At 41.3% G+C, this 16736-nt stretch overlaps 1 long non-coding RNA gene across 1 annotated transcript; it reads right to left on the bottom strand.

Moving 5' to 3' along the window:
- Positions 1–202: 202 nt before the first annotated feature.
- LOC140323620 (uncharacterized) lies at positions 203–12108 on the bottom strand. The gene is made up of 7 exons (XR_011919412.1): positions 10760–12108; positions 10306–10599; positions 9886–9942; positions 9364–9462; positions 9168–9253; positions 5008–5331; positions 203–4667 (listed from the first exon to the last, which is right to left on the bottom strand). It is a non-coding gene; the product is annotated as an uncharacterized lncRNA (long non-coding RNA).
- Between the last annotated feature and the right edge of the window lie 4628 nt (positions 12109–16736).

The raw sequence follows: 16736 nt of genomic DNA, 5'->3' as shown, positions 1-16736 counted from the left end.
CCTGTACTCTGAAGCCTGTGTATGGCTTGTAACGGAGCGGTGAAACCTGGTGGCTAATTTTTGGACCAGAGGAACCCCCTCATGTCCCTCTCTGGCTGTACTCGGAGACCGTGTAAAATCCGGCATGTTCCCTTGGCCGACCCATAAAATGACATGAGCTATTTGACCAAAACTACTTGCCAGCAACAGAAAAAAGACTTCCTTATTTTATTTTTACTTGTACAGTGTTGTGCAGAGCTGGGAGAGTCCTGACATGTCTTTATAAATGTATTTATAGGCTGTAGAAGCTCTCCACTGACCCGAATAACAACCTGAATTTTCCCCCGATTGACTTTAATGGAGTTCAAATTCGATATTCGATCACCCGAATAATTATGCATTATTCAACCGAATGAGCCCTCTATGGGAATTAACAGGATACTCACAAGATCTTATAAAACCCCTCCTCTCTCTATCCAACATCCTCCTAACCACCAATCACTGTTCATGCATCGATTCAGAGTTATCCCAAATTGTCCAGTGAATCTATTAGGGAGAGATTTGTTCGTTCTATTGAGGTTGCAGTTGGGGATTAGTAAGATGGAACACCTACGTGTCACGTCCTTAGTAATGCCCATCCATGTACCAAACTTTTTTAATTGTTTTTTATATTTGGAATGCCAACCACAGGATCCGCTACTTGATCAGGTTCCTCCTGAGGTTTGGGCAAATACTGACCAGGATGTTGGCCTAATCTCTTGTACACCATATAAGGCAATGCTTAAGCCCGGCACTGCACCTGTTTATATTAAACAGTACCCACTTTCCCCAGAAAGAGAAAAGGGAATTGAACCTGTGTTGATGGAATTCCTAGGGGCAGGGGTTATTGAGGAAACTATCTCCCCCTATATTACACCTATCAACCCAGTGAGAAAGGCTGACAATACCTTTAGGTTTGTCCAGGATCTTAGAGCAGTAAATGTTTAGATCATACCCATAGCCCCTGTGGTTCCAGGCATGCCATCTCTGCTATCAGCTATTCCTGCCCATGCAGAGTTTTTCTCTCTTATTGATTTAAAGAATGCATTTTTTTCTTTCCCAGTTGACAAGGAGACACGGCCACTCTTTGCCTTCACGTTAAAATATCGCCAGTATACTTGGTGTAGAATGCCTCAGGGTTATGTAGACTCCCCAGTATTCTACTCCATTGTCCTCCAAGCTACACTGCACCCTTGGACTGCCCCTCATGGTTCTGACCTTCTACAATATGTGGACGATCTCCTCATATGTAGTTCTACTCGGGAGGCCTGCCGGGCAGACTGTGTTAGTTTATTACTGTGGTTATGTGAATGTGGACACAAATTGTCAAAGAAAAAACTACAATAGTGTACGGAAAGTGTTGATTATTTGGGTTTTGTTCTCAGTTAAGGTGAGAGGAAAATTAGCCATGCCAGAATTTCTGCCGTACTGGGTCTGCCCCGCCCACAAACCAAGAAAGATATGCTAACTTTTCTTGGCATGATTGGTTACTGCCGCCAATGGATAGCTGATTGTTCCTACTATGACAATATTCTGAGACAAGCCACTAAGACTGATATGCCTGATTTCATTAAGTGGTCTGATGAAATGTTACAAGCTTTTAGTCATTTAAAATGTGCAATGGTTTCAAGTCCCGGTCTGGGCCTACCCGACTATGGCGTGATGTTTCACTTATTTGCCAGGGACAAATGTAAAACCATGGCAGGAGTTAGTCGCAAGAACATGGAGGCAAATTCCGCCCTGTTGCTTTTTTCTCAAAAGTGTTTCCCTTACAGGTTCAGGGCATGCCTGCGTGTCTCAGAAGTCTGGCAGCCTGTGCCATGGTCGCTGGGATGGCCACACCTATCACCCTAGGTCACCTCACCACCCTACATACACCACACAATGTCCAGGCCCTACTTAAAAACATACATACCCAACATATGTCTGCACAACGGTTGCGTGGCTATGAAGTCTTATTACTTTCAAATCCTCAACTTCATATTAAATACTCAGCACATTCGGTCCAATTGCTATACTAAATGCCCAATTTGGATATAAGGGAGAGCAGGATGATTTGCCTCCTCCCCACGAATGTACTGAACTCATACATGAACACACCTCACCTAGACCTGACTTACAGTCCACACATGTTGAAGGAGCACCTGATATTTTTGTGGATGGAACCTGTTCCCGCCCCAATGACAACACTTATCATGCGGGATACGCTGTGGTTCAACTCCCTGATGTTATTCTAGAATCGAATCCTATACCTTTTCAGTCAGCCCAAGCACCTGAACTGATTGCCCTCACTAGAGCTTGTTGTCTTTTTGAGGGAAGAGATGTAAATATATACACTGATTCCAAATATGCCTTTGGGGTTGTACATGATCACAGGGTAATCTGGCAGAGAGAAGGCTTCATAGCTGCAGATGGGGAGCAAATCTCACATTCCACCCTAGTACACAACCTCCTAGCCGCCATCCAATTACCAAGCAAAGTTGCTATTATCCATTGTAAAGCACATACTGGCCTCCAAACGGACATAGCTAAAGGGATTGTCCTAGCTGATAAGGCAGCAAAAGAGGCCGCTATTCCAGGAATTACCCTTACCGACAATCTATTGCTAAGCCTCCAGGATTTGGCTACAAGTAGTGACAAGTTAGAATGGCAATCGGTAGGTGCAGTACAAGACCCTGATACGGGTCCTATCTGCAAATAGGGGAAACCATGTATTCCAGTTGCAAGCGCCCCAAATTTAATTGCACAATATCATGGCCTTGGCCATAGGGGAGCACAGGCAACCACTGACCTCATTAGGAGAGATTTTTTTTTTTATACTAAGCCTTAGATCAAAGGTACAATCCTATGTTTCACGATGTATTATATGTCTCCCGAAACAACCCAAATAACTCAAAGAAGGCCCAACACCAGCATCTGAATTACCCGACTTCGCCATTCACTCACTTTCAAATTGACTTTACCCATATTCCAAAGACAGGAAAGAAAGCAGGAGTTTGCCCTTGTGATTGTGGATATGTTCTCTAGATGGCCAGATGTTTTCCCTACTACCAATGAAACCACACAAATTGTGGTAAAGATTTTGTTACAAGAGATTATCCCCAGATGGGGATGCCCTGTTCAAATTAACTCAGACAATGGCCCAGCTTTTGCGTCCAGGGTATGTAAGGAGCTTTCCAAAGCCCTTAGGATTGACTGGAAGTTCCACCTCCCTTACCACCCTCAGAGTTCTGGGGTAGTAAAAAGGATGAATAGAACAATTAAAGAAAAAATAAGGAAAATTACTGGAGGCACGTTCACTAATTGGTAAACGTTTTTGCCTGTAGCCCTAGCAGAAATTAGGATGCAGCCTAACAAGAATACTGGTTACTCACCATTTGAGGTCCTAATGGGAAGATCCTTCCCCACCCCTTGGGGTCCAAAGGCCCCTGTGATAGAAAAAGGGGATCTAGAAGCAGTACAGGCAGAATATGTGAGGAAGCTTGTAGAAACTTTAGATCAAGTTGAAAAAGATGTTGCTCGTGCCTCTCCTTTCTCTCTACAGGAACCTATGCATCCTTTCCAACCAGGAGACATAGTGATAGTCCAGCGCCTGGCAAAAGGACAAAAACAGACTGAGTTTTCATTTGGACCACCCACCCGAGTTGTAGCAGTCACCAGAACAGCGATTCTCACAGAAGAGGCACCAATCTGGATTCACGCTAGCAGAGTGAAAAGGGTCCCTGAGGCTTCTTCTCCGGCGTTGAACGAAGACAAAGAGGGTGAAGCAAGTGTGAAATCACTGAACAAAGAGGGGAACTCAGAAAAAATCTCCCTGAAAGTGCCTTGCCACAGGCTGAAGATGAATCCCTCCTTGAAGTCTGGTCGACGGCTAAAAATACACAATCTCTTATTCCCTTGTATGACTTATGACTGTGGGGAATGACATAAATTAGGAAATAGCAGGAATAATATTGGAATTGGGTTTTTCTGTATGTTTATGTTTATAATGACTATTATTGTCTGATTTCGATTGTTTTTTGTTATCTTTTGGATAAGGCTGCATTACTTCTTTTTTCCAGGGATGTTACTTGCACTCACGGGCCGGCGCCTTCACTTGCCAGCCGGATTCCTGCCTTGATGAATGAGTAACGGGTTGTGAATCCGCCAATTAAGGCAATTAGTTTGCAGCTGTGCGATTAAGGAGGATCTGTTAAGCTCAATGGTAAGGTCATAGCAATTATTTAGCGCACACCTGCTCCTTGTTCTGTGCGCTTTTTACAGTCCATTACGGGTCCATATGAATCTCTAATGCTTCATCTTCTTTTGGGTAAGTGCTACTTTTTTATGTTACATTGTACTCATTCACATTGTACTCATTGACGAGGCTCCTGGACACTCTATATATTTTAGGAAGGAGTCCTTTCAAACCACGTAGCCCCTGATTTGTGCACTCAGCCAGTCCACAGTTTCCTGGATGTTTCTGAAGGTTTAAATGCCATTTTAGACCTTGGCTCACTATATATTCACTTCCTCACATCAGCTTGGGAGTGGAGGAACATAAAGGTGGATTTCTCTGTTAACCGGAAGCAATATCATTCACGAATGTATGGTAGTCTGTGATGTGACATTCCAGAGGCTTGGCTGTACAGCAGAGGGATGGTATTGCCCTGTAAAGAAATAGATTACATTATTAGGATCTGTTAAGCAGCATGGTTAATCATGTTTTAGTGGTAACTACATGGTGCTGGATTGTATTTTTCATGCTTTTCTGGCTGCATAAGCAATGCTTGCCCAAATCTGCACTAAATTGCACTCTGCCCCAGTTTGGCAATGTGTTTTTGTAAAGTGTCACATAAAGGTCCAGCTTACACAAATATGTCTGCTATTTTATTTCCCAAACAATTAAAGTGTGCTTGCTATGACTTAAACTCCTAGGTTGGTTTGAAACCCAAACATGATGTGCTGAAATATGTAATGCATGCATTGTAAACATATGTAAATACTCACACGTAAAGACATTAGCAATAAGGTAATCCCCGACTCGATGGCCCTCTGCTGTGCTTTGGGAGCTGGAGGCGGGATGTTGGTGCACCTCTGGCTCGAGTTCCTCTGGAATGTCCCAGGTATCACCATGATGCAAGCACAGGTTTTGCAGGATGCAGCATGCTATGATGACTTGGGCAGCTTTCAGAAACTGTGCTTTTAGCAGCCCGATGGTTTGCTCCACAATCCCCCGGCTTTTTTGCAGAGCCTTGTTGTAAATATGCTCTGCTTCAGACCGGGGTTGACACACAGCTGTCATAAGCCATGGAAGCTGCCCTTATCCTTCGGCTGTAAAAAGACAAACATAATAAATGTTAGTTCTTGGTATAGTAAGTGTTCTGTGAATGCAGTTTTTTTACAAAGGTTTTTAAGGGTTGTGACCTTTGGTCACTTTATTGCTTTTTGGTTGTTAGGAGCCATTGTTACTACTAACTACTACACTGAAGTACTGTGAGCTGTGAACATAGTAATTATACTAGGGCTTCTGGGAATATCTGAAGGTTAGTTCTTCCCCCATGCTCCCAATACAATATTGTACAATATTTAGAAACTATTTGCTAAATTAGATGTTAGAACAAAATATGACATATATAGGTCATAGCCTGGCATTCTGACAATGCAAAGAGACATAGCAACATAATAGGTGTCTTTATGATTTTACTACTGTTAGTTTTTTTACAGTAACGACGTTATACATTACCTATTAACCAGCCTTCAGGCATTTCTCTAGATATAATTTTCTGGTATAGGGCTCTCTGATGCAGGATATAGGCATCATGGCATGATTGTGGGAAACCTGTGCGTGCACTCATGATTTTCCTGTTGGCATCACAGACTATTTGTACATTCAGTGAATGATATTGCTTCCGGTTGCGAAAGGTGATTTCCTGCAGTTTAGGGGCCTGATTTGACACATGGTTGCCATCGATGGCCCCCAAAACATTAGGAAATCCCGCTCCCCTTCCTCCACTCCTGAGCTGTTTGAGGGAACTGAATATATAGTGGGACAATTTCCACAATGACATTTATGACCTTCATAAAAACCCTGGAAACTGTAGGCTGGCTTAGTCCACAAATTAAGGCTGAGGAGGTTTAAAAGGAAACCCTTCCTAAAATAAGGAGTGGCAAAAAGCCTGGTCATTCCTGGCACTGCCTGGCTTCTCTTGGTTTTTGGAGCAATTTTAGCTTCCAGCAAGTTGTACAGTTCATGGATGACCTGGCGGGAAAGGCGGAAACGTCTTTTGACATCCTGGTCACAGTATATTATCCACGTGGCTACGCTCCAAAAAAACGCGTGGCTCCCGGACCCGTCGCGAAGTTGAAGGCTGCTCCTCCTCTGCAGTAACCAGAACAGTTGTGTTTGATGCCACAACATCAGTGGTGAAAAGCAACTCTTCCTCCTCCATGACAACAACAAGCACAATCCTCCCCCCTGCGCACATTTGAAGGCGCATGAATGTGGGCATGAATGTTTTTCCTTCTAGTAACATGGAGCCAAGGAGAATATTCGTAGTGAACCGATCAATCCAAATGAACTTGGGTTAGAGTCAAGCACACTCTATTTAATTTATTTTTGTGCTTTATTTAACAGATCACCATCTACAGGTCATTCCAAAAGCTAAATAATACCCTTCGATCTTTCTATAATATTTATATATATATATATATATATATAATTTTGTAATTGTAATTTTTATAATATATAAAAATAATTTTGCCTGTGCGAAATATTAGGGACTTTGAATGTGGTGTCTTCACATATCAATTCATTATGATGTGATATATCATGTGCCTTTGTAGAACATCAATGTCTGCTGGTTTCTGGTTCTGAAAAGTTTTCACAAGCTGCATCCACTGTGGAGGTAGGCAAGAACTGGTCCAATAGTGTTTATTTTGGGATGTGTTGGGGGAATGAACCTTTCCCAATGTGTTCCTTTTTTTGTTTAGGGTCCCTCAGGTGGACATTTATTCAAGAAGAAGAGGAGACACCGGAGGTTTCCGTAAGCAACCCATGTTTAATGTTTAGGATTTAGAATAAATGTGTCTAACATTTGTTGATGTTCCAATGTCAGGGTGCTGTCTGCATAATGTTATGGTGACCCACAAAGTTATGTGATATTTAGTAATTTTTTATTTTCCCTTTTTAGCAACCAGTGGATGCAGGTGGATTGGGTCAACCCATTATGGGCAGCCAGCTTCTAAGCCTCACTCAGAGGCTAGTTGCCCATTTTGATAGAGTAGTGGAGTCAAGGATGTCTGCCCCAAGTTCAAATAACTTAAAACAGGTCCTTACGCTCCTACATGAAAACCTCAATCAAAATCGCCAGGAACGAGAATTTACCCAACAACATCTGGCGGCCATGCATCGTCTGATAGAATCGGTCCAACAACAATCGGCCACTTTGGGTGCCTACATGTTCAGAGTTGACCATCTCTGTAATATGTTAAGTGAATCCCTGGGCCAACAATCTCAGCTAAATCAGGTGATTATTCACAGGCTGGGTTGGCAACTCCCAATAGGTCCTGCTGGCCCCCCATCCCCTGCAGAGCAGCCAGTGCCATCATTCTCCCCGGCTCCATCCTTCTCCTCAGCTCCACCCTGTTCCCTGGCTGCTGCCTGGCCACCTCCACCTCCTGGCCGCCCACCTTGTGCCCCTGCCTGCCCAATTTGTGCCCCTGCCTGCCCACCCCATGCCAGCCCACCCCGAGCCCCTGCCAGCCCACCCCGTGCCCCTGCTCACCCAATTTGTACCCCTGCCAGCCCACCCTGTGCCCCTGCCAGCCCACCCCATGCCCCTGTCTGCCCACCTCCCAAAACGTGGGCAAGTAATCGTCAAACTCTGGAGGTGGGCCGCGCCCGCGCTGTGGAGGTGGCCCACGCCCATGGGTGTGCTGTGAAGGTGGCCCGTGGGCATACAGTGGAGGTGGCCCGCACCCGTTGGCATGCTGTGGGGGGGGTCCCATTGCCGGGCTGTTGGGGTGGCCCGTGGCCGAGGCCAGGATGTGGAGGTGGCCTGGGCCCGTGGCCAGGCTGTTGAAGTGGCCCGTGGCCGTGCCCGGTCTGGGCGAAGTATGTAGATGGATGCCGGGTGCCAGGTGAGAACATTCTTCACATTCTTCCCATCATTTTTCAATCAATTTTTTCTGGACTCCATGAGATCGACAGTGTGGGTTTGAGTTCAGATCCTGTGTGAAGACGCTTGTTTGTAAAGGTTAGCCTAATCTCTATTTTGTGTTTGCCCAATATTCACAGGTTAGTGACCCTTGCATTTTAACACTTTGCCTATCTAAGTTTCATTTGATGTGGCCCAAGCATGCTCTAAATGCAGTTTTACTATCTAATCCCCAAAGAATGTTCCAGTTTGTAAATGTGTCAAAGTGACTCTATTTAAGTATGAAGTCTCAGCTCAATACTCTACAAGTATTAATGGAATGACCTTAAAAAAAGCCAAACATTATTTCCAAATACACGACTGGATCTTTGTTCACTAAATGAACAAAAATCTAGTTATGTCTAGGGACCAAATATGGCACACCTCACTTCTCTGACACTTGCCTGTAACAGATAAATGTGCTTGCTAATAGGTCAACTACTTTTCTGTTGGTTAAAATGACATACTAAGGTGTTCAGCTGTGTATTCTATCCAAATATATTCTTGAATGATGTTACAATTACATATATTTTGAAGAGGACACATCTAACATACCCAACTCTGTTACTTTTAAAGTCACAGGATATTTTGAAAATAAAGTGACCAATGAAGGAATGGAGCAAACTCGGCCAAGCTGCAAAACAGGTTGGTGTAGGATAAGAGCATGTTCGATATTTTATGGTTAAAACAACTATTGTGTAAAAACTAAGGTTTATTTTTTGTGTTTTTTAAGGGATGGAATTGGATTGGCCAGGCTGGAAACAGATTTTAAATGTGCACTTGAAAGAAAAGAAAATAACATTCACAAAATCTGGCTTTTAGTTTTTTTTTTTACAAAGGTTTTTGTTTTATTCTCCCCCATAACTGTAAATGTGCAAAACCCAACAAATATAAAAAATAACAATATAACACTTTTTTAAACTTATATGTACAAAATTTTAAACTTTTAAAAGCGGTACCGCTTGGACATACCCTGAGGAGGGGCCATCCTGAGCCGGCGCTCCATGGTAGACATCCTCCTGTGCAGCCTACATCCTACAGGCTATCCCGTCTACTTCCTGGCAGGTGAAGAAAAAACAAATAATATATTAACCGGAAGAGTTTGGTCAAAACATGTTTAAAAAGTACTGTCCTTGTAAAAACCAAACAAATTAAAATATAAACTTACCAGGAGGATATCTGCCATGTCGCCGGGGTTGGGGTGGTGGTGGGTGGCTTGGAACCTCCTCAGGAGGGCTGGCTGCCTCCATCGATCCTGGAACTAGCTCTGTTTGTGGAAGAAGACCAAAAAAATAAGAGAGGTAAGTACTGATCAAATGTAATAGTATAATATATAGCTAGTTCTTAAATTGCACAGTGCTCAAGAATTAAAGTTGTGTCATCTCATCTGACTGTTTTGCTGTTTACATCGTGCCAAACAAGAAAGAAAGGTTATTCCTGGGGCCAAGCTAATTATGGCTATGGAACTAAAGTGATGCAGTTTGTTGGCAATGAAGGTTGAGGTTGTGGGTTTTCACAAGAGACAAACTTGACATTTAACCTTTGTCTTCTGTTAAAAGCTACCTAGACATGAAGCTAGTAATACACTCCTATTGATACTTGATGGAGCAAGGCCTATCAAACTATCTCCTAGTTTATACTCATGGTTCTAAATGAATGTTCAGAATATCTAAAATGGAGAAATTCTTACATTCAGATGAGGAAATTGTGTCCTGTGGAGAAGGTGCTGGCAAGGGCTCTCCACTAGCTGTAGATAATAAAATAAACACCATAAGTAAAAGTGGGTGGGCAGGACTAAAGTAGATTTGTAAGGTTAGTTAAGGTGAATAGATTAATGCAAAACTTCTAACTGATATATTTTGCTCACGTCCAAAAATTCTGACCAAACATTTGTCAGTACAACTATGGGTAAGTAAACTCATGTCTATTTTTCTTCATGCTAGCCAACAACCTAGAAGGAACCTTCATTTGATGCATGAATAATGACTGGAAGCTACATGAAATCCTGCTGGATCTTTCTTTGTATTTGTAACAAAAAATGGTGAAAGTAGTGTGTGAATGTGTTGAATTGCAACATATGTTACAAAAGTTGATTCTAAGGTTAGCTTACAGGCAATCTCCTTGACCTCGGCCGCCTCCTCTCTTTCATCGGAGGAGGATATTGTGAACTGGCTGCTGATATTGTGATCGGATATTGTGAACTGGCTGCTGATGTTGGGCAACAGGCTCCTCCTCCGGAGATGGCTCCTCTTCCTTTGTGGATGACTCCTCCTCCACGACTGGATCCCCCTCCGGGATGGCTTCTCCTCCGCTGGGGATGGCTCCTCCTCCACATCCTGGGGGACGGCCAGTCGCCTGTGTGCCCACTGTAAAATTAGCAGCCGCCGATGTGATGGAGAGTTGACTGTAATAACAAATCCAAATATCCCAAATTATTAAGGGTAGTAAAATATAGGAAGTGAGAAACAAACAGTTCTTGGCTAAACAATTCTACTTTACACAAACAACAAACTTTCTAAAACACCACCTCTTAACAAGAGGAGAAGAAAAAATGCAAAACTTACCAGACAGGATGCGGTCCCCCACTTGGCGGACTAAATCGGCCCTCCACAGTTGGCCGCGTACCTCTCTGCCAGCCTCTCCACAACCTGACACTTGCCATAAATTGACCGCTGCTGCTCATACCGCCGCATAATCATTGTCTAAAGAAAAAGAGAAACAAAATCTGAGTTATTCTGACAACAACCAAACACCTCTTAAAATCCAAAAGAGATCACTGATTGATTGACTGATTGATATATTTTCTGTTGCAAATTGACATAGTTTGGTTGCAATTGTAAACTAATACTGTGTGTAGATATATATGGGTATACTATTACTCTTACTAAGAAGCTTCCGGTTGCCACCCCACTAAGCTTAATCCTAGTTAAACCATTGTAAGAACAATAATTGTGCTTCTAGATGTAAACTCTTTATCCAGTTTTAGTGAAACATTAGTAAGTGCCAGAGATACATACATACATACAATCTAGGGTTCAGATAATGCAGCACATGTGAATTTATTTTGGTGACACAGGAAAAAAAAAAAAACAACAAACCAAAAAGTGGATAAATACAAATACAGGAATTTCTATGTGAGACAGTAGAATGATGTGCCTTCACCAAAATCAGGATTGTGGTCTCAGCTATCCAGAGGACATTCTACCAGAAGGCTTCCACTGTCCTCCCGACAAAGAAAGATAATTTCCAGCCTTGCGTGATAGCTAGGAGGCTAATTAGTGCTCTCCAAATGATCTACCTCTGATTGAGCTTAATGGGGTAGAATCATGAAGATTTTTACAAACCGTATATATATACACATCAAAATATGTGCATGTACATATTTGTCAACAGCCAACTTTAGGTGTGTGGACCTCTACCCAACTCTCACCTGCAGCTCTAATCCACTGAAAGAACAATAGAGGACGCTCTATTCTCAGCTGTCATCTGTGCAGAGGATTCCAGCTGCCGATAAGAGCTGGGCAGTGAGAACAGGGCAGCTAGAATCAGATGGGGACACAGGCTGTTCCTCCCCCATTCTATAGCTGTGCTGTGGCTTCTATATAAAAAAATACTTGGGAAAATATATCCACTCTGTGGGTATGTGTAACGACATCATGGGCACAGTGTGATAGCTGTGTGTGGGAATTCTGCATGTCATATCTTGCAGCCTTACAACTGTACTGTGTGTACAAGCACAGAGGACTCTCATAGAAGTCCTTAATTGAAAAAGTGGACCCACTTACATACCAAGGAGCAAGTGTCCCCCCACTTGAACCTACATTTTCTAGTTTATGCACCTCACCATTCCCAATAAATTGGTGTTCCTTGAAATGCAGGTATAAATTTAGAGGTAACACCCCCATTCTCCTTGCTAGGTAAGTGGCCCGGGAAAACACATTTAAATGTGCAAACATGCATGATGCATAAAAACACATTTAAATCTGCAGGTATGGACAAATAAGTATGCGTATGCAACTAAAAAGAACCCCCCCCCGGCTAAAACGTTTTAAAAAATTCACTTACCTAAGCGCAGGTCCCTCTCTGCAAACGGGCACGGCGTGATGATAACGCAGATATGAAACGTCCGGATTTACTCCCGCCTACTGAAAAATGTGCCTACGCCACGCATTTGCATATACGCCTACTGTATGCGTATTAATACCTGCATGTAACTGCTTTTTTTTGCTCAAACGTACGGGCATATTATTTCATATTATAATACTTTTTGTATTTATTTTTTGTTAGGTTTCTTTTTGAAATTATAGACTAACATGCTGGTTTGTACACTTTGAGCCAAACATATGTTCTTGCTTTTCAAGCCTTTCAGGGTGTTTGTGCAGTTTGAATTGCATGTTAGACCTTGCCCAACTATATATTGACTTATTCACCCCAGTTTGGTAGTGGAAGCACATAAAGAGGGTTTCCTCCTAACCAGAAGCAATATCATCCATGAATGTTGCTTGGAGCCAAGCCCATGACATCAGAAATCATAGGAAGAAATAGGCAATCTTTTTAATTTGAAGCATGTTAAGCAATATGGCCTAAAAAATCCTTGTTGCCTATTTCTTCCTATAATTTCTCTTTTCTATGTATATATACACACATAAATGCACAGATACATATATATGTATGTATGTACATACATGAGTGCACATGAAACAAATATACACCTAAAAAGAAAAACTTACCTAAATGATATTGAATATCTCAACACTTACCACATTTGGCAACGCGCCTTTTTCCAGCTAGACATTTCTCCAAATAGTGCATGTGGAACAAGATGGAAATTAAATGACAATCTTCTTAAAGACCCCATATGTATGACGGATTTATCTAGGATTATTACAGATTTTTTAGCTATTCATGAAACCGATTTAACACCTAAACCATTTCAATGGGAAGCTCCTAAATGTGTATTAAGGGGTCATTTTATCAAACATGCATCTAGGCTGAAAAAAGAGAAAATAGCAAGTATTAAAAGGTTGTTGGAATCCATTTCCTAATTGGAAGCCAAACAAACAAAATCCCGACCCGGATACGCTACCTGGTTAATCCCAACAATGCCAACAATTGAGAACATTATTGGAAGAATATTCTTTGAAACTCAGGGATAAGACGAGGAAAACATTTCACCAACATAGGGATAAGACTGGTAAATTATTAGCTAAGGCGCTCCAGCCGCGCTCAGCGACTACATCCATTCTATATATTAGATTATCAAAGAGTGGTAAACTATATAATCTCACTGAGATTGTACCTTCTTTTAAAAAATGTTATCAAGATTTATATAATCTCAAGGGGAAACATGCAATAGAATTACGTTCCTGTAAATCTTCTTTGAAAGTTGGGAAGAGCCCTGGACCTGACGGCCTCACACCTAGGTTTTTTAAGACATTTAAAGGCAATATTATGACTTTCTTATTATCTATGTTTAACAGCATCTCCAAGGATTGTGTTTTTCTTACTCAATCCCTTGAAGCTCATATTACAACAGTTGTACCTAAACCAGGTAAAGATGCTACATTATGTAGTAAATATTGACCCATCTCCTTAACTAATTTGGACATCAGGATATACTCTAAACTTTAAGCGAATAGATTGAAAATCTTGATTCCTGATGTTATACACCCTGAACAAGTAGGATTTACACTTGGGAGAGAAGCCAGGGATAATACTCTGAAAACGGTATCTCTCATGAAATATGCCCAGAAAACATTAGTTCCAATGTGCTTTCTATCGGTTGACGCTGAAAAAACATTCGATCAAATGAACTGGATATTTTTACAAAAGACACTTTTACAGATAAGTGTTGGACCCATGATGTTTAATAGGATACAGGCTCTTCATTCAGGGTCGTACGCCAAAGTGCGAGCTAATGGGATTCTATCAGGTTCATTTACTATACAGAATGGTACCAGACAGGGCTGTCCCCTTTCGCCCATATTATACATTTTGGTGATGGAGCATCTTGCTAATGCAGTTAGGAATAATTCAGATATCAAAGGTCTATGGGTCCTAGAGCATCATTATAAATTATCCTTATTTGCAGATGATCTTCTGTTATATGTTACAGCTCCACATATACCTGTACCAGTACATATGAGGAAATTTGACCGATTTGAGGAATTAAGTAACTTCAAAGTTAACTATGACAAAACAGAGGCCCTCAATGTTTCATTATTACCTACACAGGCATCTCAATTGAGGAATAATTTTCCTTTTCGTTGGCAAGATAATTAGATCAAATATCTGGGCATCAAAATACCATCCAATATTGTTAATGGCTGACCTGAAATATAGGCCTTTAATCACAAACATGCCAATACGCTCTGTTCATATGATGAATGAATGTCCTGGTTGGGCCGCATTGCCACTGTAAAAACCGAAGGTGTTATATTATTTTTACACAATGGCAGTCCCGCCACCTAAATACTTAGGTCTTAAACTATATAACATGGCGGCGGTTCTTTATAGAGTCATAGATTGGGTCAAGGGTGGGGATGAGAAGCTATGGGTGTTGCTGGATAAGGCCTTGACCTCTTGAAATCTCTCTGTTATACCTTGGCTACAACCATCGTTTCTATCTCTCTCACCACTTACTCCCCCTACTGTACATACGGTGCTCACCTTAAGGGATTCCCTACTTAAGCAGAATTTGTTATTTTCCAGACCAGGTTCATTACCACCTCTCTTTGAAAATCCGGAATTTCCCCCTGCATGTGATGTATCTAAATTCCTCTCTTGGAATAAGCAGGACCAACCAAATATTATACATATCTTACGAAATGGAGGGATAACTCTTTTTTAGAGATCCACAAATCCCTCGGGAACTACAAAGCTCAGCTTGGTTGGTAATCAACTATAGGCGTATAGTTTAACGTTACACCCAATTTCTTTGGTCCTTAGAGCCCCCTCTGAATTTGAGCAGCTTATTTTGCAAAAAGAACGAATGACAGATGGCGTGGCTTGTATATACCAACTTTTATTACAAATTTTGAAACCAGGTCTGCCACACTTTATCAAATATTGGGAGAAGGATATGGATTGTACACTGGACCACAAACAGCTCTCAAAGTCATTAATCTTGACCTATTAGTCTTATAAGATTCTTATAAGGTGGTATAGATACCCGATGGACAAACATGGGTTTAAGCAGACATACTCACCTAACTGTTGGAGATGCGATCATGCACTGGGATCTATGCTCCATATTTGCCATTCCAGTCCACATATCCACAGCTTTTGGAGAAAGATCTTTGTTTTTTATAACAGAATCACAAACTCAGATATCCAACTACACCCTACCATTACTCTTTTACACACTTTGCCAGGTTCTTTTAAAACAATAAAAAGGATTTGCTATGCTGTTTTATCACGGCTGGGCAATGGGTTATTGCTGGACATTGGGGTACTTCTGTGTCTCCTACTATATCAGAATGGGTTTGTGAGATTAACAATATTGAAGCTATGGAATCACAGATAGCATGGGAGGAGAATAGAGACACTACACGTACCTTATGGGATTTGGGGGTGCACTACAAAAATTTTCCGGTACTTCAATCCTTCTTGCCATGAGACACCCCTGAATGTCTACTTTAGGAACCTATTACTCTAACTGGAGTCTATTGGAATTATATTGAACAAAAGGATAATATATTAGGAATTGTTAAATATGTATCAACTAGGTTTATCTGTGTGTATTATATATATTTTTTTTGTTTATAGGATCTCCTCCTGCTTCAGGAAGAGGTCTGTCAACAATATTGGTAATGACGGAATAGATAATATGCATAAAACATGTTATGGACATGTGATACTTTTGATACTGTTTCTATGTTTGCCCTTAATATGCCTGTATGGTACCAAATATTTTTTTTTAGGCTGTTTACATACTGCTTGTGGTGTTAATTACTCCCCCCACCCCTTGTAATAAAAACGGATTATACATAAAGGTGGTAATTAAGACACATTATTGCAATAAACAATATGACCACAAACACAATAACATAGCATTAACATTGACTTCTTAATTGCAAAATGGACATTGAATCATTCAAAGTTTAAAAAACAAAAGCAACTATTGTGCTAAATGGTGAACAAAGTATGAAATGTAGCAACATAGATTAGAAGAACACAGCAACCAACTCCCTCCCCCCTTTTTTTTTAAACATTTTTGATTATTATTTTTTATAATATAATATTATTTTCAACCCCTGATGTTTACGGCCTATTCCCCCCCCCCCCCCCCAAGGACAACAAAGTAGACAAAGGAAAAAGAAAGTCAGACAACACCCTTATGTTGTCTGCGTTTGGCTCATGTTTATGCGCACAGCTGATAAGAATTTGCGTGTAATTGGGACATGCGCAGTCTATGCAATTTGGCAGTTTGTTTTTTGAGTTTGACATTTCTATAATCATTTTTTGATATGATCATTTACATTTGTACACCAGTGAACAGCTAATAAATAGTAAATCAAAACAAAGTAGGCTTTAATGTTC

This window comes from Pyxicephalus adspersus, chromosome 2 (genome assembly GCF_032062135.1).
Source record: "Pyxicephalus adspersus chromosome 2, UCB_Pads_2.0, whole genome shotgun sequence".
NCBI lineage: Eukaryota > Metazoa > Chordata > Amphibia > Anura > Pyxicephalidae > Pyxicephalus > Pyxicephalus adspersus.
The sequence above is the reverse complement of the archived record's forward strand: the minus strand, read 5'-3'. Positions and strand labels throughout refer to the sequence as shown.